Source organism: Canis aureus, chromosome 31, assembly GCF_053574225.1.
Source record: "Canis aureus isolate CA01 chromosome 31, VMU_Caureus_v.1.0, whole genome shotgun sequence".
NCBI classification, from domain to species: Eukaryota; Metazoa; Chordata; class Mammalia; order Carnivora; family Canidae; genus Canis; species Canis aureus.
This window is the reverse complement of record NC_135641.1, coordinates 32,390,327-32,412,113: the sequence shown is the minus strand read 5'-3', so window position 1 is coordinate 32,412,113 and position 21,787 is coordinate 32,390,327.

The following is a 21,787-nucleotide window of genomic DNA, read 5'->3' as shown; positions in this document are numbered from 1 at the left end:
ATAGGTGTAAATGTGTATGTATATATATATATATTTGTGTGTGTACATATATGTATATGCATTCATGTGTGTGTGTTAATTTTTCCCTGTCTAGTTCTGTGAGCAATGAGACTCCAAAAGCAACAAACAACTCAATATTTAAACACCATTTTCCACTAAAATGAAATCAGTGCTCCTTGGAAAAAAGACTGATCCTAGCTGGATTAAAAAAAAAAAAAAAAAATACAAAAGGACTACCATGTTGTGCCAAAAAGCAGGAAAGTGCTCCAACAACTAAGGGGACATATCCATAAGACCAAAAAAGTCCAATTTGAAGGAACACGCAACTGGCCAAATTAGGTCAATTTTTGCTTCAAAATACATGATGATAGTAACAGATTATAAACCATTGATTGATTAAAATAGAACTCATTCATTCATATTAACAGGTTGTTTCATAACAAAGAGAATATTTATATAGTTTCAAAGTACTTCTCTACACAATATATAATTACAAAGGGGAGAAGGGATAATTTTGCAGAGGAGAATCAAAACAGACATCACTGTAATCAAATATAAAAGTAAACATCATCAGTAATAGGACAAATGGAAATTGTGCATCCTTTGATGGATGCCGTAAGAATACAGTATCACTTCTAAAATGTTCCTGCCAAAATGTATAACCTGAATCTAATTGTCTGAAAGTCAGACAAACCCAAATTTGCAGAACATTCCATAAAATAACTGGACATACACTTCAAAAGTATCAAGGTCATGAAAGTCAAAGAAAGTCTGAGAGACTGTTCTAGAGAAAAGGAGAAGACTATAGTACAAAGTGTGATTCTGGACTGCATCATTTTCTTAGTGGGGATGATTACTGGAATTTGAACAGGGTCTGACAGCTAAGTGGCATCACATATCAATCCTAGTATGCTTATTTTGGTGGTTTTATTGCAATATGTAGGCAAATGTCTTCATAGGAAATACTAAAATCATGTCAGCAACTTAGTCAAAATGGTTCCAGAGAAAAAAGTTCCTTTGTACTGTACTCACAGCTTGTCTGAAAACTTGAGATTTTCAAGATTACCAACATTGTACTTTAAAAATTTCAAAATGAAAAAGAGCAATACCTCTTACCCTCTTTCCTTAAGTCCTCCCCCCCCACCCTATTCCCATCACCAAAATTCTAACTCTGTAGAAGTGTTGCATCTTAGCTTCATGACAGGAAAAATGCTTTAATTTTCTAGCTATGAGATTGAAGTTTAAGATTTTAAGTTAATTTCCTTTATCTTTTGATTTTTTAGTGTTATAAACTGTGTTATTTTCACATGGCCTCTTAAAACTCTTAGAAAAATGTTTTAAAAATATGGAAGCCATTGAAACAAAATATGGTACAGAGCTTCCTCGGAGAAAATGTGCACCAATACAATACTATGTTTTTATTGATCCTACAAATAGAATTTATCATAATTGACCTTCTTGCAATATTTTTAACAAACCTACTTGAAGGAAGAAATCTAATGCCAGGGTGAAAATGCTTTGAAACAGTCAACCATTTCTGTGGAATCAAGGCAACTCTCGAGACCACTATGCAAAATGCAGAAAGGGCTTGACTCATATTTGTGAAGATAGATTTATGATAAGTTGGACTTTTTTAAGCATAAAGGTTAATTAGAATTACATGCAGTTCAAAAGGTGCACCAAGATTAACTTCTTAAAACTAATTTAACATAAGGTTAGACAATCTATTATCACAATCAGTTTTTGCTGTATCATTTCTTATTAGAAAGTTAGCTTTTTTATACCATGTATTTTATAACCTGTTTTTGTGTCGATATATCTATTTTTATTATTCAATAATTGAAAACCACTATAAAAAATCTTCTAAGATTCAGGTTTTAGTTAATAAAATTAATAATTTTTTTTTATAAACTTGACCTTAAATTTTTAATAGTTTTACCTTAGAGAAAAAATTGCAACAATATTCCAAATTTCAAATTATAAGAAAAGTACATTTGTCCATTTTCAACATAAAAACTATGATGCTCACTTCCATCATTCAACATAATTACAGCATGAAAACTCTACGTACACTGAGGTGGGTCAATTCAGTTCAACATGCAGGGTGGAAATATGTGTTCTGCCCACAGCCTTTACTTACAATAAAAAGCACAACACATAAAAATAAAAATACAGGGATCCCTGAGTGGCGCAGCGGTTTAGCGCCTGACTTGGGCCCAGGGCGCGATCCTGGGGATCCAGGATCGAATCCCACGTCGGGCTCCCGGTGCATGGAGTCTGCTTCTCCCTCTGCCTGTGTCTCTGCCTCTCTCTCTCTCTCTGTGTGTGTGACTATCATAAATAAATAAAAACTTAAAAAAATAAAAATAAAAATACAATGTACAAATATTGCTATCCAAAGAGGATGCCCCATGTTGTCACAGATTGTAGAATTTTCTTTTTTAAGACTGAATAGTGTTCCACTATATGTATATGCCACATTTTTGGTGAACCTTGAGGACATTATGCAAAGTGACATAAACTCGTCACAGAAGGAGAAATATTGTGTGATTCCAGTTATACAAGGGATTTAAAATAGCCAAATTCATAGAATCAAAGCATGGAATGGGGTTTTCTCAGGGCTAAGGAGAAGGGGAAGCAGGGAGTTACTAATCAACAGGCATACAATTTCACTTAAGCAACATGAATAAGCTCTAGAGATCGGCTGTACCGACAGTCAACAGTACTGTATTATATACTTAATTTGTTAAGAGGCTAAATTTTATGTCATGTGTTCTTACTACAAGGAAAATATTTGTTTAAAAAGAGAAAAAACAATAAGCATTGTACTAATTCTATAGGTAGAATTTTTCCAAAAATATTTTTCCAAACATAACTTGCTATTTGGTATGAACAAATTTAAGTTTGTTAGGGTCCTGCTTAGATGGTAAACAAAACAAACCAGATTGGTTTTAAGCCACTCACTGCTAATATTCCAGATGTGTATGAGTGTGTGTATGTGTGTGTATGTTAGGAGGCAGAGGGAAGGGTAATTCTTCAAACACAATATTTCTGAAGTTATTTTGTTAGTGAACATGTCAAAGCTTCACCTTTTTCCCTAATATCATCGGATAGTTGATCATTCATTTGCTTATGCTGAGTATTAAAGAATGGTAGCTATTATCTATCAAGAAGTATCTGGACAAGAACTCGAGAATAAAGAACTTGCTGAAACCAAAAGTTTATAAGTGCAATAATACTGTACACAAAAGTAGTTGCCTCCCGAGTGAGTTGAGATTAACACAAACATAAAAGAATCGCCTCTTGCCAACTTTATTTGGAGCACCCAGCCAGCCATGTGTGATGGAATAAATTTTAAAGTCCAGATGATGCAAGAGATACTTGGAAAAGACGGGCCAGGGCATTCAGTTAGCTTTCAAATTTATTTCCTCACACATGGATGACCATTCAGTTTAAATGAAAACAGAGAAGCACTACTCATCTACAAATATGTCCAAGAAATGTTTGGTTTAGTTTCAGAAAATTTTGTCTTTGGCTCAACTGATTTGCCTGGCATGCTTTAAAAGAAGTACTCAGTTGTCTCAATTTTACAGCAGCAGATCAGATATTAGATCGTCTGAAATTGGATTCACATAGGACGACAGTACAACATCTGAATCTTGATTTTAAAGTGGCAGACATAGAAAAGAATTACACACCAGGAAATAGTAAAAGAAACTACAGGTCAAATTATTATTGAACAGAATCCATAAAAGCGATGAGAATAAACTAAAAATGTAGAAATTTTTATCCTAAAACTAACTAATGGTAAAAGCTAGTCTTACATGTCATGAAAATATATGCCCTAACTTCTATATGCCCTCAACTGCAACAAAGAATTTCTCTCCATTTCCACTAAAATTTATTTATTCTTTATCTCCACATAAGTTAGAAAATAAAAACATCCACAGTTTATTTAAAAAGGGAAACGAGCCTCAAAAACATGCTGCATTGAACAGAGATTGACACAGAAGAGGTGCACAAAGGGAATGAGTCTTTTAGTTAAATTGGATCAACAGAGAAATCCATTAGGAATAACACAGACCTGAAAAACAACAGCATTTTTAAATGCACTGCTTGCTTCGTAGTTCATTTGTTGTATATTAAATGTTTATTACTGTAAATAAAAGAGAAACTTCCTTTTTCCTTACCCCCAATTAAAACATAGACCAGTATGAAGAAAAAAAAAGAAATAAATGCAAAAGGAATATAGATAAAAACATGTCGTTTTTACTAATAGAGTACACAATAAAAAAAATCAAGTAAAAACAAAAACATCGATCTTCCTCTAACCACTTATCGATAGTGTGTTTCTTTGAAGTCATTTCTACATCCTTATGTTATTGAAATAGTTCTACTATAGAGTACAAATATATTTACGTCCTTTATCACTCAAGATTTCAAGCAGATTTTATTATCAATCTATTATCAATTGATAATAATCTATTATCAATTTAATGGCTACCTAATTCAAGAATGTGTGTTTAATTAGCCATATCCCTATCAATGGACATTTAGGTTAAAGAACATAATTTCTAAAATGATGAGGGAATTTTGATTCCCCAAACAAATATTACTTTGCCAATGTTGAAATGTCCCAGACAGGGCCATATACCTAGATGAAAGTACTTTACATATGTAATAGGATTAATGTGAAAATACTTGATAATATGTCATTTAATCAACAAGCACTTATCTACTACACTTCACGGTATTTTTCTAATCTAGAAATATCCTTGGAGTACTTAGAGAATAAAGCAGACTGGAGCCTACTTTCTAGGCATAGATAACCACAGGTCCATTGGGTATGAAGTGGAGTTCATTATTAGGACTCAAGGTTGTGATACAGAAGGTGCCATCACACAAATTCACTATGCACCAAGAGCATTTAGAGATAAGGTACAGACATTCCTCACATTTTCAAAATGTAGATAGAAGATTCAAGAGCTAGACTGGGAATCAAGACATCTAATATCTGGTCCCAATTTTCTATTTTTTAATTCTCTGACTACCCAAAAATCATTTGGATTCTCTGAACCACAGCTTTTTCATCTCTAAGATAAAAACAGCAATAGCTGTAAGCATTGAGAGAAGTAAAATCCAAAATATGTATGTACAAGCATACAGTAATTTATGACAGCTGGCTAATGAAAACTCAATTCAACTCTGCTTTACACATAGCAATGTAAGATTGTTGAAGGAAAGCTTAGATTATTACATCAGGCCTATGTATGAAATTCTACTCAAAATCTAATTACTAAAAACTTCTTATATGTGAACAAAGCTCCCAGATTTAAAATATGCAGATCTACTTTTAAGATCTCTATGTCCAGCTGGAAGTAGGAGAAGCTTCTGAAAGATTCTACTCTCTCTTTCGAATCATCTCCACTTTCAAAATCTGTGCCTGATCCATTTTAATGTTATCATAAAAGTTGTGTTTTTAAAAGGTACAATTATAGTCAAAGAATTTTACTTTCACTCAGCAAGGGCCTTCTCTTTATATTGAATCTGCTGGATTATGTCTATTTAATTTTTTTCTTCCTAACATCTAAATAATTTTGAATTTATATCCTCCTTTCAGGTAGAGAGAATTTCACATGTAAGACGATGCATGACTAAGGAAGCACGGCCACTAGGTTTTATCATTAATCAGTCTCTTTTGAAAACACAAGCTCCTTGATTTAGAATAGCTTATTTTGTGTCTGTTTCTGCTATTGTTTTTCTTATTTCTTATGAGCTGGACTTATGCCTTTTAAAAAAATGTTTTTGTTCCTAATGCTTCCTTAAATAGTTCTTGAAAAAAATTTAAAAAAATTTCATTTAAAAAAGAGAATCATATGGGGCATCTGGGTGGTTCAGGGGGTTAAGCATCTGACTCTTGATTTCAGCTGGGGTCATGATATTTAGGTCATGGGATCAAGCCTCATGTCAGGCTGAGCATGGAACCTGCTTAAGATTCTCTCTCCTTCTCTCTCTGCTCCTCCCCACTCACACTGTCACTCACTATCTCTAAAAAAAGAGAGAGAATTCTGAGAGTAATGATAAATATTCTGCTCAAAATAGTTATGCCCTGCAATGAGTATAAGATGGGAAATATGACTGCCATCTCTGCTTACCTTTAAAAGTATGAGCATCTCTCAGAACAGAGGGCTATTCTAGTCCAAAATCTATGTTTTTTGTCATAATATGGTCCCTAAATGTAAGCATTAGCTAAGATAATATTATGTATTTATGATATCAGGGATCTTCCTGAGTAGATGGTAAGACTACATCTCCCAAATCTTACTGCATACAAATAGAATTATGTGACTGAATTCTGGACAATGTAATCTGAGTGAAAGGGATGAAGGCTGATTCCAGGCCTGACTTCAGAAACAATCCCCTCAAGATTGTGTGCTCTATTTCTTCTCCCATTCTGCTAAAAGGATAATGCCCCAGTGACCTGGATACCACAATATAGCAAGATGGGATGGCCACAGGATGGATGTAATCTGGTTCACCTGAGTGATCACTCACAATACAGCCAACAACCCAACTTTGGCACAAAAGCACAAGCAAAAGATAAACTTTTATTACATAAAGGCACTAGGATCTGAAGGCCATTTGTTATGGCCTTTCCAACAAAAAAATAGATGGTCTTGTCTAATTCAATGTCTATTGAATAAACTGGAGCTCCCCAAAAGAAACAACCCAGTGTTTCAATGCTGAAAAAAAAAAACTTTAAAAGTTTTTTTTTAAGTTTTTTCCTATGAGATTTTAAAGGATAGCTTTTAATTTTTTTAATAATGATAAATTTATTTTTTATTGGTGTTCAATTTGCCAACATACAGAATAACACCCAGTGCTCATCCCGTCAAGTGCTTTTAATTTTTTCCTCACTAACCAACTTAGCACCTGCCTAAGACCTTACTCCACTGTAATGATAGAGGCTTTCCCTTCAGCTCTGCCATACACTGTCTCCACTTCTCTAAGACTCCGTTACCTCATTTATTGAAATGAAAAGCTTGTGCATGATAATCTCTAATGTCATTCTGAGTCCATAATAATAAGCCTATAAATCTAAAATATTATAATCTGGACTTTCTGTAGGTAATAGAATTCATTAAAACTAAATAAACCAAGAAATTTGAAAACCCTTACCAAGAAAAATAAGTCAAGTTACAATTCATGTTTTGAAATAATTATATGAAGCTCTTAATATGAAAATATTGGTGTCAAGGATTTAATCAAGTTAATATTACACAACAATTTTGAACACTAACTTGCTGTGGGAATTAATATAAGCCTTCCCCCCAAATAGGCTATTAATATTGGTTACACTCATTCAAGTGCACTATCTAATATGTTCTAAATCATAGAAATCATGAAAAATATGTCTTGCAGCAGGGGAAAAGAAAGAATACAATGTAGTTAAGGGACTAGAGTATGGTTGTAGACTGAATTTGACTCTCTCTACTTGACTCTACCAGTGGTGTGACCTTGGCCAAGCTACTTTCCCTCACTGTGCCTTACCATCCACAACTGCAAACGAAGAAGATTAATAATATCTGCTTCATGGGGCAGCTGTTACGAGTGTTAAGTAAGTGAACATATGTAAAGAACTTGGAACAATGCCTGCATTTAGTTAGTGCAATATAAGTTTGCTATTATTATGCACTGAATTTGTATTAAAAGTAAATTCCTTCTCTTTCCAATTCAGATAGCTTTGATATACAGCATAGCTATAAAATTAGATTTAAAAAAATTTGCCTTAATGTTATTTTTTAGTACTGTCAAAAGCTATAAATTATGCATCATGAAATAATAGTTTAATTCTTTTTAACTGACCCTTTGTAAGTCTCTCTAGCTAAATACATTAACAACATTAATTCAAATTAAGATCCTCTCATTAAAACTGTTATACTTTGGCATAAAACAAGAGTTATTAATATGAATATTTCCAAGAAGAGATAAAAGTCAACAACTTGAACTCATTGCTTAATATAGCAGAGAAACACTTTCAGGGAAGAACTAAGATATTTGCATAGGTCAAAACTTATGATCATATCAAATTATTAATTTAAAATAATTCATGTCAAGGACTAGGCACACACATGACAGAAGGTCAAGAACTTTATAAGATATCGAAACAATATGTATAAATAAACATAAAACCAAAGAATCCAGAATTGAAATGAAATTGAACAAAAATAAATTGTAAAGTGTTAAGACTATTTTAAAAAGAGAACACACAAACGTTTCTGGAGTGCTAGACTTGAGGCTAACAGCATTAACTGTCTTCAAAGATATCAAGATTACAATTATTTCTTACTATATGGCAAACTAAATAGCCAAAAAAACTCCTTCTATCAAAAAACCTGGAAATACTGGTTAAAGTATAAAAAGCATGCTTGGAAAAGTGAAGCTCAAAAGGAAGGAAAATTCACAGAGCCCCAACCAAGTCAAGTAGAAGCTGAACACTAGAACAAAGTTGGAATTTAGGTATTTTGGATGCCCTGAGAGTAATGAGGTTTGAGTTTAAATACTACAAAAAAAGAGATGACTAAATTAAGGGCCTTTGGAAAGAAGGAAGTGAGGTGCAAATTGCTACTCTACGTGAGGAACCCAAAGGGCGACATATGCAGTGAGAGGATGGAAAAAAATAAACTGATCAATAAACAGAAAACAGAAGAACGTTTACATCAGGATCAGCATTTTCCGAGTGAAAATGCAGAAAGGAAGAAAAAGGGAGAAAAGGAAAAAGAGAGGGAAAGGAAAAGAAAAGAAAGAGAGAGAGACGCCACAGAGAATTAATAAGCAGAGAAGTACCATCATATAGGTTTAGGGGTTCAGACTTCTATAACTCACCTTGTCCTAGAAGCCCCAAGCTGAAAATGGTCATTAAAATGTTTCCTGAGAAGACATACAAATGACCAACTGGTACACGAAAAGGTGCTCAACACCACTCATCATCAGAGAAATGCAAATCCTAATCACAATGAGATTACACTTGTCAGAACAGCTATTAGCAAAAAGCAAGAAATAACAAATGTTGGAAAGAATGTGGAGAAAAGAGAACCCTTGTGTACTGCTGATGGGAATAAATTGGGGCAACCACTGTAGAAAACAGCATGGAGGTTGCTTAAAAATTTTAAAACAGAACTACCTTATGACACAGGATTTCCACTTCTGGGTATTTGTCCAAAGGAAAATAAAAAACTAAATTGAAAAGAGATATGCACCTTAATGTTCCCTGCAGCACTATTTACTACAGCCAAGATATGGAAACAACCTAAGTGTCCACCATCAATTGAATGAAGAAAATATAGTATATAGAGAATATTATCCAGCCATTAAAAAGGAAATCATACCATCTGGTGACAACATGGATGGACCTTGAGGGCATTATGCTAAGTGAAATAAGTCAGAGAATGACAAATATATGTGGAATCAAAAAACAAAAACAGATACAGAAAACAAATTGATGGTTGCTGGAGACAGGGGGTAGAAGGCAAGCAAATGGATGCAAAGGACCAAAAGGTAAAATAAATGAATCCTGTGGCTGTAATATACAGCATGGTGACTATCATTAGCAATACTGTATTGTGTATTTGAAAGCTGATAAGAGTAGATCTTAAAAATTCTCATTACAAGAAAAAAAAATTGTGATTTTGTGGTGTGTAGTGTTGGATATTAACTAGACTTATTATGGTGATCATTTCACAATATATGCAAATAGTATGTCATTATGTCATACACCTGAAACTAGTATGTCAAATATATCTCAAAAAGACTCTAGAAAAAAAATTGCCCTGATTGGTAACATTTTTGAGGTCCTAGAGAAAACAAAAACAAAATCTCTCTGAGAAAATACAAGAATAATTTAATCTTAGAAACTAGATTAATGTATTTCACGAAGTTAAATCAAATGAAGAACAATATATAATTATCTCAGTAGATAAAATGTATTTAATAAAATTTCAACACATTCCTGAAAAAAATAAATTATAAAAAGGGAACTTTCTTAACATGAGAAAAGTTAAGTTGAAAAAGGCAACCACAAGCAGCATATTTACAGTGAAGCTTTAGAAATATTCCCATTAAAGTCAGGAGTAACATATGATTCCTTCTATATTTTGCCTCTTCTAGTTAAGATTGTATCAGAGGTCCTAGCTTGTATAATGGTACAAGGAAAAATAATCTAAGTTATAAGGATTAACACAAAAGAAATAATATCAGCCTGCATATACTATGATTGTCAATATCCCAAGAGAATCTACAAATAAATTACAAACATGCTCCTGTACTACACGAATGTTAAAAATAAAATATTAAAAGGAAGCTATCATTTAGAATAGTAGCAATAATTGTAAGGTATTTGGAATAAATTCAACACATGTGAGCCTTAATAAAGAAAATTACAAAACCACTGACATTAAACATTTATATAAACAAAAAGATTTCCTATGTTCACAATTGCAAAGTTCCAATGTATAAAGCAGTTAATTTTTCCTCAAGTTGTTACGTAGAATCAAAGCAAGTCTAATGAATACCCCGAGATTAATTTTTATTAAGCTTAATAAAATTATTCTAAAACTTATAAAAGAAAAGCACAGAAATAAGATGAGTGAAGACATTCTAAAGAAGACTAGGTATGTAGATTTACTATACCTTGTAAATAAAGGTTCTAGAAACTGGCCCATATACGTATGGGAACTGATAACATTCCGTATCACTAAAGAAAAATCAACTGTTCAGTAAATGGTGCTGAAGAATTTATGATCTACATTGAAAAAATATAATCGGATCCCTACCTCATATATATCGGAATTCTTTGTTCTTTAGAGATTTAAATTGAATTTTTAATGTTAAATGAAAGTCTTATGGCCCAATGACAAGGAATAATACAATTTTACCCTTAAATAAAAATTAATTTGATAATACACCCCTGTGATAAAGAAATTTTATCAAAACCATATCCAGTCTATTTTTCCTCCCATTTAAATTCTCAGATAAGCTTATTTTCCTTTACAAGTCATGTGATAAAAAAAAACAAGTCATGTGATAAATTGGTTTATGTGTATTTCTGCTAAGATTATGTACTTTCTCATGCATCACTTGAGTCTCTTGTATATCCAAAGTCGTATCATCAATTCCTGTATGCTTCATCAATTCTTGTGTATATACAAACTATTTCTTATTATATAAATAACAAAATATATACACACTGTTAAGCTTTTTTCTACATATTTGAGATGGTTTAATATCAATGTATTAAATAAGTAAAATAATTCCTCATTTTAAAAAGGCTACACACTTATTCCACACAATAGCCAAGATACAGAAACAATCTGAACGTCCATTCATGGATAATGAAGATGTGATTTATATATACAATGGAATCTTATTCAGTCATAGTAAGAAAATCCTGCCTTTTGTGGCAACATGGATGACTTCAGGGCATTCTGCTAGTGAAATAAGTCGAGAAAGACAAGTATTACATGAGTTACATGAGTTACATGTGAAATCTTAAGAAAAAAAAAAAAAAAAGCTAAACTCGTATAGAATAGAGAAGTAGTTGCCAGGGGTTGAGGGTGGGGGGTGGGAGGGATCAGTAGAGGTTGATAAAAAGGCACAAAATTTCAGCTGTAAAATGAATAAGGTCAGAAGATCTAATGTAAAATGTGATTATAGTTGCTAACATTGTCCTGTGTAATTGAAATTGGCTAAGAGAACAGAATTTAAATATTCTCACCAATTCTATAGATGGACTGAAAGAGGAAGAGAGAAATATTAGTCAACTACATGAGAACACTTTCACAATATATAGATATATCAAATCATCAGGATGTATACTTTAAATATCTTACAATTTTATCACTTCTACCTCAATAAAGCTGGGGAAAAAAACTACATACAATTCCTTTATATATATATATAATATATGTAATATATATTATATATATATATATAAATTCCAAAATGTATTCACTCCACTACCGACAGGATCCAGTCTGTTTCCAATCCTTTTGTATAATCGGACTATAGATACATAGTTGTGATAGAAATTTTGATAAATATTTCAAATTTCCTTTAGAGTCTGTATCAAGTCACACTTCCTTAAGTTTAATATGAGAGTGTTGTTCCACATTTTCACCAACTGGATGTTATCATACTCTGATATACGCCAACGGTTTCTCTCATGAGACTAAGGATCTTTTTCATTTAAGAACATTTTCTATTTTCTTTTCTAAGAATTGTCTGTTTCTTTACTCATTGTTCTATGGTGTCATTGTCTTTTCAATGCAGATTCTTCTTTACTGGGCAAATTAGTACACCATGGTATTGATACATAAATTGCAAGTATTTTCCCTATTTATTCTTTGGTTTTGATTTATGATAGCTTTCTCATGCTGAATTTTTATATTTTATGTAATCTAACTCATCAGTCTTTTGTGCTTTCTGGGTTTTGTGAGGTACTAGGAAAGTATATTACTTTTTTTTTTTAATTCTCACAGTTTAGCCAAATTTAAGTGTATCTTTTTTTAAAACTATGATCTTTCATTACTATTAATTTAATTTGGTATAAGTTATGAAGTATGAATCCAACTTTCACTTTTTTTTTACATGATTATCCACTTGCCCCAAAAGTTATCCTAAATATTACATCTCTCTTTACCTCTGTTAGTTTGAAATGCTACTTCAGTATAAAGTAAATCTATTCTATTTCTGTTCTTTTTTAGGTTTCATCGATATATCTCTCTTTTCGTATGCCAGTACTATATTAACATCCAATAAAGCTAGTTCCCTCTCATTATCCTTTTTTAACACTTTTTATAATTCTTGAATTTTTAATATAATCTTAAAGTCAGTTTTGTTATTTTCATTATCTTTATCTTATAAATTACATAAAATATGTAGGTTACCTTTGGAGAACTGACATCTTTATGATGTTTGATGTTCTATTTTGACATTACATTCATTAGTTCAATCATTTTGACTCCTTCTGGAGGATATAAAGGTCTTCATCTCAATTCTGTACACTTCTCATTGAGCATATGCCTAATATTATACCTCTGCTATTGTTGAAATTATTGTAAATTGGTCTTTTTCAAATTTATATTCTAATTTATGTTTGCTTACATTAAGAAATTTTTGTATAAAAATTACATACCTAGATATTTACTGAATTTTTGAAATAGTTTTCTTACTCATGTTCTTGAGCTTCCTAAATACAGAATCATAACATCTGCAAATACCAAATTACACACATTTCTTCAAATTTTGTACCTTCAATTTCCCCTTTCTAATTATATTATCTAGATCAGTATATATAATCATCATCATACAGGAGAGCTGTTATTCCCATTGAGCGGGAATATCTCTAAATATGCCTTAGCATATATATGTACAAATTTATATATTTAGCATGTTGTCTGTATCTATATATCCATGTATATTTATGTATGTAGTAAAAGAACACTACGCATGGTGCTAAAAGTTATATTCAAATGTAGAGTTGTACAGAGAAAGATGTATCTGTACATATCAAATTCATAATAAACCATTTTTACCCATAACATTTACATTTGTGTTAGGCTTAGATTTGTAGTTAAGTAGATTTTTAATGATCCACATTAGTCCTTTTACCTCAGTTCTGTCATTTATCTTTTGGTTAGATCAAGTTCTTTATCTAAATTCATTAAGAACTTTTAACAGCAGGGATCCCTGGGTGGCGCAGCAGTTTGGCGCCTGCCTTTGGCCCAGGGCGCGATCCTGGAGACCCGGGATCGAATCCCACGTCGGGCTCCCGGTGCATGGAGCCTGCTTCTCCCTCTGCCTGTGTCTCTGCCTCTCTCTCTCTCTCTGTGACTATCATAAATAAATAAAAATTTAAAAAAATTAAAAAAAAAAAAAAGAACTTTTAACAGCAATAGTGCCTCTCCTGGTAACAGACAAAAATGTTTGTCTGTTACTCTTATCTTTGAACAAGAGTTCAGAATAAAATTCTAGGATCATTCCGTCTCTGAGTACCTTATAGAAATTACTCCATTGTCTTTTAGAACTGAACATAATTATGGCAACATCTGAGGCCAGCAAGATACCTTTTTCTCTTATAATTTAACTTGCCATGATGTCCAAATTGTTCTTTAGTTCTTTTCAAAGTTCGTCTTTATTAGGCTATGTGAGTTTTTCCTCAGATATATCATGTCTTTTTAATCCTTAAATTAATATCTTGATTTGCTTCTGGAAAGTTTTAATGTAGGCACGCCTTAGAATTATTAGTGGTTCAGCTCCAGACCACTGCAATAAAGCAAGTGAAGCAAGTCCAGTGAATTTTTTGGTTTCCCAATGCATATAAAAGTTATGTTTACACTACAAATGAAAAAGTCTGAAATATTGAGAGAATTACCCAAATATGACACAGAGACAAAGTTAGCAAATGCAGTTGGAAAAGAGGCACTGATAGACTTGATTGAAGCAGGGCTGCCACAAACCCTTAACTTAAAAAAAAAAAATAAAAAGCACAGCATCTGTGGAGCACAATAAAGTAAAGCACAAGAAAATGAGGAATGCCTGTAAATAATTGTTATATTCCATTATCATCTTCTCTCAGGATCAAATTATCTATTTCTTTGTCTTCCTTGCCTCATCTTCAATATCATTTTCTTTTCAATCCATTCTATGATAGCTTTCTCTTTTTCTCATTCTCTATGCTCTCTTCCAGTTGTAAAGCAACCAATTTTTCTATTTTTGTAATTATTCAATTTCTTTACTTTTACTTTCACCTGAATTTTGCCAACTCATATTCTATCTTTTCTGTTATCTCATCATCGATTTCCTTTATACCTACTAAAAGTTTTCATTTCATAGACTCAATTGTTTCATATATGTAATTTTTTAATCCCTAAGAAGTGTATGACCACACTTTCTATTTGTGCAATAGCAACATTTTTCTATGGCATTTACTTTTCATTTATCTAACGTTACTGTTAACTCTTTCTTCATTTGTCCTTATATCTTTGAATGTATCCTGTGCCAATTCATTTTTTATTACTCAACATTTTAGGAGTAAAATTTTGTAATCAAAATGTTGATTACTCAACATTTCCTGTCAAGTCATCTATATTTGTTTTTTTTTTATTTTTTAGATTTATTTTTTATTGGTGTTCAATTTACTAACATACAGAATAACCCCCAGTGCCCGTCACCCATTCACTCCCACCCCCCGCCCTCCTCCCCTTCTACCACCCCTAGTTCGTTTCCCAGAGTTAGCAGTCTTTACGTTCTGTCTCCCTTTCTGATATTTCCCACACATTTCTTCTCCCTTCCCTTATATTCCCTTTCACTATTTCTTATATTCCCCAAATGAATGAGAACATATAATGTTTGTCCTTCTCTGACTGACTTACTTCACTCAGCATAATACCCTCCAGTTCCATCCACGTTGAAGCAAATGGTGCGTATTTGTCGTTTCTAACGGCTGAGAAATATTCCATTGTATACATAAACCACATCTTCTTTATCCATTCATCTTTCGTTGGACACCGAGGCTCCTTCCACAGTTTGGCTATCGTGGCCATTGCTGCTATAAACATCGGGGTGCAGGTGTCCCGGCGTTTCATTGCATCTGTATCTTTGGGGTAAATGCCCAGCAGTGCAATTGCTGGGTCGTAGGGCAGGTCTATTTTTAACTGTTTGAGGAACCTCCACACAGTTTTCCAGAGTGGCTGCACCAGTTCACATTCCCACCAACAGTGTAAGAGGGTTCCCTTTTTATCTGATTCATGAAGTGGAGTAGATCTCCCTTTGCTTTTGGTCGGAATTCCCACTATGACAACTTTGTGTATGTTTTTTCAATCTTTATTTCTTCCCAGACTACAAAGTATCTTTCCTTGCCCTTGCTATTGATATACTATTTCCTAAAAACATAACTAGTCTTTGTTACTCCTTTTTCAGCCACAGTTAGGTATAGGGAAACTCTCAACATCCAGTTCCCACCCACCTTACAAAGAGAGCTTTAAACACTGAATCTTGTCCTCTTGCTTAAAATGTTTTCCTTGTGTCTTCTTTTTGCAATCAGGGGTGTTTCCTCTCTGCTACTTCTCACACCTCCTGCTTGATAGTCATCATTATTTGATACCATTTTGAACTCTATTTTGATTCACGTTTAAGTTTTGCTCCAGTTTCACTGAATCAAGTAGAAAAAAAAAAAATGTTTCTTGGTATCCTGCATATTTTTCAGGAGAAAGAGTAAAAGTTGAGTCCATGCCCAATCATTGAACCTCAATGATGAACTTCAATGATGGGTGGGCACCTGGGTGGCTCAGTGGTTGAGCATCTCCCTTTAACTCAGGTCATGATCCCAGATTCCTGGGAGCAAGTCCCACATCAGGCTCCTCATAGGGAGCCTGCTTCTTCTTCTGCCTATGTTTCTGACTCTGTGTCTCTCCTGAATAAAAAAATTTAAATAAAAAAGCAAAACCAGAACTTCTGTAAATGGATTTCTTAAGGAAGTTGTCCAACAGAAAATTTAACACTAGACATATTAAGTACTATTTTAAAAAACAGTGAAAACACGCCACAGACCTTGTATATATTCTTAGAATATAGAATATAAAGAATGTATGTAAATAATAACAAAAGGACAACAACCCAATAGAAACAGCCTGTATAAAAGACAATTTCTGGAAGAAATTCAAATGACCAAATAAACGTAATAAAAGATGCTTAACTCCAATAGTAGTCAGGTGGACAAAAATTCTTAAAGCTAACATTATTAAACATGCAATAGGAAGTGAGAGATAAATTCATACTCTTAAGTGAGCATAATTTTGTGTAAATACTTTAGAAAACAACTTGACAATTATCAGATTAAAGACCTAGCAATTACATTCTCACCTATATACTTTAGAAAACACTTGCCCAAGACACAAGTTTTTAGGAGCAGTTTTATAACAGTAAAAACTTGGAAACAATATAAACAATGGCCACAGAGGAATGGATAAACATTTGTAGCATCCTTTAACAATGAAACACTATAAAACTACCAACATGAATTTCATATATAAAATTATATATATTTCAAAAAACACCATAAAATTAAGCATAAAATATATAATATGAAATAATTTACCTAAATTTTATGATGTATAATGAAATGCCATATATTATTGAAAATTGAATTCCTTCGCAATAAAAATATAAAGAAAAGCATGGGAATGGTAAGTACTAAATGCATGATTTACATTCTAAGAATCCCTATAAATATTTGGGGAAAGTGAACCAAGTATAAGGGCAGACTTTATGCAATAAGGATTTAGATTTTAATCAAATGAACATTGAAAACAAAGTGGTAAGTAATAGGTGACATCTAGGGCATTTGATTGCTAATATATAACCCAGAGTAGCCAGATGAAAATATTCCTGAGAAACTCATTTGAACCACTCACAAACATTTCTATCTCTATTTCTTTTCCATTTTACTCCCCTGCAGCATTTCAAAAATATAAGCTTAAATATCAAATGAGACTGGTAAATATGTCTAAATATGTATAGATATAGACAAACACATACAGTATTAAAATAATTAGCCAAAGACATTCCATTCTGTAGAAGAGACAGTACAATGAAGCCACTGTTATTCTTTCAGGCTGAGCAGCCATTTTCAGGGTTCTTGTAACAAATTTCCATAGAATAATTGATGACAGACTTATCTGTCTCCTGCAAAAATGAGGCCAGACCACACTGGATATGAACCAGACAATCATATTATTTTGTATCTTTATTTTTTCTTTATTTCCTTTTATCTTCTAAATTTTATTATAAAGATCTCAAGATATCAAATCAAGGACTTCAACTTTATAACCACTTACAAAAATATCACGAACCTAGCCAATTATTTCTAATTAAAATTAGTATTTGTTTCAATATAAAGAAAGAAAATTGAATTATACACTGGTTTTCTACTCTGCAGGGGAAATTGATTAAGCCTGTAACTGCTCATCATCTTTCCATAGTAATATTGAACCTTGCCAACCTGCACAGTATTCAGAGGCAAATGAGCAAATGATCAGAAATCACATACACATTAGACCTTCTTCGAGGGCATTTTTTAATAAGACTCACAAAGATAGTAGGAGGAGAGTTGTTTCCCTATCACTCTTAACACTCTAGAGTAGTTCACTAGGATTTAGCAAGGACAGCCATCAAATTTACAAAGGTTTTTGGTACGTGGGCCAAAGGCATTCAAGCTGTACCAGGAAGGGGAGCAACCCATCCCCTGGTACAAGAAAGGCCACACAAGCCTTGTGGAAACAACATTAACCAGGCTCCCAGATCTTACCACCTCAGCTCTCTACCAAGGATAATTGCCTTAAGCAATGAGCTGTTGCCAGCTTCATAGAGCAATGTTTAGTTTCTAAATCATCTACCAGAAAAGAGGTAAATTCCCTTTCTGGGGGACCAGCCCACAGGAAGTTTGTCTTAGACAATTAACCCCACCTCTCACTACCAAAGTTAGAAGCTGGAACTTATTTCCTTGCCATCTTTACAGACAGGACACTGGCATGTGACTTCAGCAAGGCTAATCAGATACATCAGCCAGAAACTTCAATTTGGAAATGAGCAACATGAGGACACAGCCCTGATAGGGGATTCATATTCTGCCCAGAATGGTGAGAGAAAAATCAGGCATGAACAGAGTTTCTGCTGTCTAATGCCTAATGTCTATAGCACAAGCAGAGCACTCTGTCCCCATGGCACCAGCTGTGATGCAGTTGCTGAGACGGTATTCCCAGTACTGCTTATACATTTTCTCTGGCTCTGCAGCTTCTAAGCCTAGATTGTTAACCCTCCCAAAGTTTATAGAATTTACCTAATGTGTTTTAACAATTTATTTTCCTGTTTTTTTAAAGATGTTACTTATTTGAGAGAGGGAATGAAAAAGAGCACACAAAAGGGGTGAGGGGCAGAGGGGGAAGCAGGCTCCCCATGGAGCAAGGAGCCCAAACCCAGCTCAATCCCACTGGAATCATGACTTGAGCCAAAGGCAGACACTTAATTGACTAAGCTACCCAGGCGCCCCTTCTTTTTCTGTTTTAACAAGCTAAGTAGATTCTTTTGTTTCCAACCGGAACGCTGACAGATACTGAAATAGCTGTAGGCATGAGTACAGACACCATATCCTTAAAAAAAATAGAAATCTGAGATTGGTTATATGGACAGGTTGGGTTTAGAGGTAGTAAGGATCCAGCCTCTGGCAGCCCATGGATAATAGTGATTGAAAATTTAATTAAATTATCACCTACAGTTACCTGCAATGCTGAGCTAATTGAAGGCTGGTTTCTGAGTACTGAGAAGCTACTGCCACACAACAGTATAAAGGACATAAAGATTACAATCCCTATAGGGTAAATGGTCTACTTCTACTTATACTAGAGAATTAAGAAAAAGAAAAGAAAAGACTCTAATCTCAAAATCCCAAATTCTCAGCTCAGAGTACAGTGAGAGAACCAGAAACTTTCCATGACTATCTTAAGAGAACTCTCTTCTCTCATGTAGTCACATGGCTAAGGTAAGCAAATAATTTTGTCAAATGACATCATCTGAATATTCATCCTCACCAGGTCTCTTAGGTGAAATTCAGACCACTGACTAGGAAAGAGTAGAACCCTGAAAATTGACACGGGGGTCACACTAGAGGATTCAAATAGTATCTAAGTTCTCTCAATTTCCAAACCCTACTGAGCTTCCTTTACCAATGGAAGCGGTTTCCCCTCTTTTTCTAAGCACTTGTTCACTATATAAACATCTGTCAATGTCCTGGACTATGATCTTGGCCTTGTGAAAGAAGGCCTGTGATGTATCATCTGTTTATCCTGTTGGGTAGAGGTAGGGGGAGCAACCTATATGTTTGACTTCAGATCGAAAAACTTTACTCCACACACACACACACACACACACACACAAAAGTAAAATTTTGCTAATGTGTATTAATAAAATCCTGGAAAATATGTGCAGGTATAGATCAGGCCTAGTAAGAAAGAAACTTTTAAAATAAACTAAATTTCTCGTTACAGGTGCATTTAGCAGAGAGTCACCATATTTACTTAAGCAACTAAAAATGAGCCAAAATATTGCCAGATTAGTTGGCTAAAACCAGAATTCACAGTGGTAAATAAAGTTAAAGGGTAAGAAATTCTTGGTCTAACATAGAAGGAACCCAATATCTTGGGAGTTACAATAACTGAAGTGGATTTATAATGAGTAGACTGATATCCACTCCCCCGGTATCTTCAGAACCTCAAATCATGTATGTTCCTTAAAAGAGCCCCTAATAAAATCTTTTCATAATAGTACTGAGAATAGCATTTCAGAGCACCATGGGTATAGTGCTTTTGAAATGGGCTTTCTATTGCAAGGGTGATAGTTGACTTCTTGAGTGACACAAGTGGCTTGTAAACAGAAGAGACAATGCAGGCATGGTTACGTTAACAAACAACAGAGTCAGCATGGCTCACAGAATGATCTGACCTGCAGAGATCTTGTGTGGTAGAGGTCTGATCACTAGGTTCTTAGGACTTAAGTAAATGCATATTTCACTTGAGTCAGTTCACAGAGTTGTTGTGTCTTTTATAAGAAGAAAACCTTTTATAATTGAGGAGTATCTTATAAATCAAAAGAACCTACTGTAAGTCTTTCCTTACAGCTTTCTCAAATGGGCCTAAAGTCAATAACCAGGCTAAATTATACTAGGGAAAGGGACATAGCAAAATACTTCAGAGATTATTAGATTATTACTAGCTTTAAACTCACAGTCCCTGAAGGCACAGAATATTTTCCTCTACTGGTAAGAATGGGGTTTTAGTTGTTGTTGTTTAAATAGAGTTGTGACCAGAGACCACGTCAAGTGGGTCTTATGGCACTCTAATCCCATCTGTTACACTTACAAATTATTCCAAAACTTAGTGGATTTTTACAATGCTTATTGTGCTTGTAAATTTACCACTTGGGCAGGACTTGGCAGAAAACCTTCATCTCCGTTTTGTTCAACATCAACTGGGAGCTAGAGTCATCTGTAGACTCCTTTGCTCACGTCTCACAGTTGATGCTGGCTGTCAGCCAGAGCACTTTGAAGTTTTAGCTGAGGCTGTTTGCCAGAGCACCTACAAGTGGCCACTGGATGTGGTCTGGACCTCCTGAAAACATGGTGATTGTGTTCCAACAACCCTAAGCATCAAGAGGGAGGGAGAGGAAAGAGGAAGAAGCTGTATCTCCTTTGGTAATGAAGCCTTGGAAACAGGCTGTGTCATTTTTGCCATATTCTATTCACCAAAGTAGTAATAAAGATCTGAGAGTATTCAGGGGGCAGTAACATAGACTTTTGCTCTTGATGAGGGAATCACAGGGTTCTGGAAAATTATATGAAACCAGAAAAAAATCATGGAAGTCATTGTAAAACAATGTTTCCCATTATTCTTACATTATTTATCTGGTTCCAAAGTATATAGTTGGAATGGATGCACTCAGTAACTGGAAAACATCTCCACACTCGCTCCCAAATGAACGAATCTTTTTCAGTGACAAAGATTATGATATACTTAATTAGGCAATTTCTCCCATTGCAGCAGTTTCCAAAATTTGGTCTCATTTGGGGAGCAAATGAGCACTGCCCCTGCTTGCCTGCTGGTTTATAAATACTGATCTGACAATTAAAAAAAAAATTTTTTTGCTATCATCACAGAAGTAGAAAATATAAGCAGCAGTT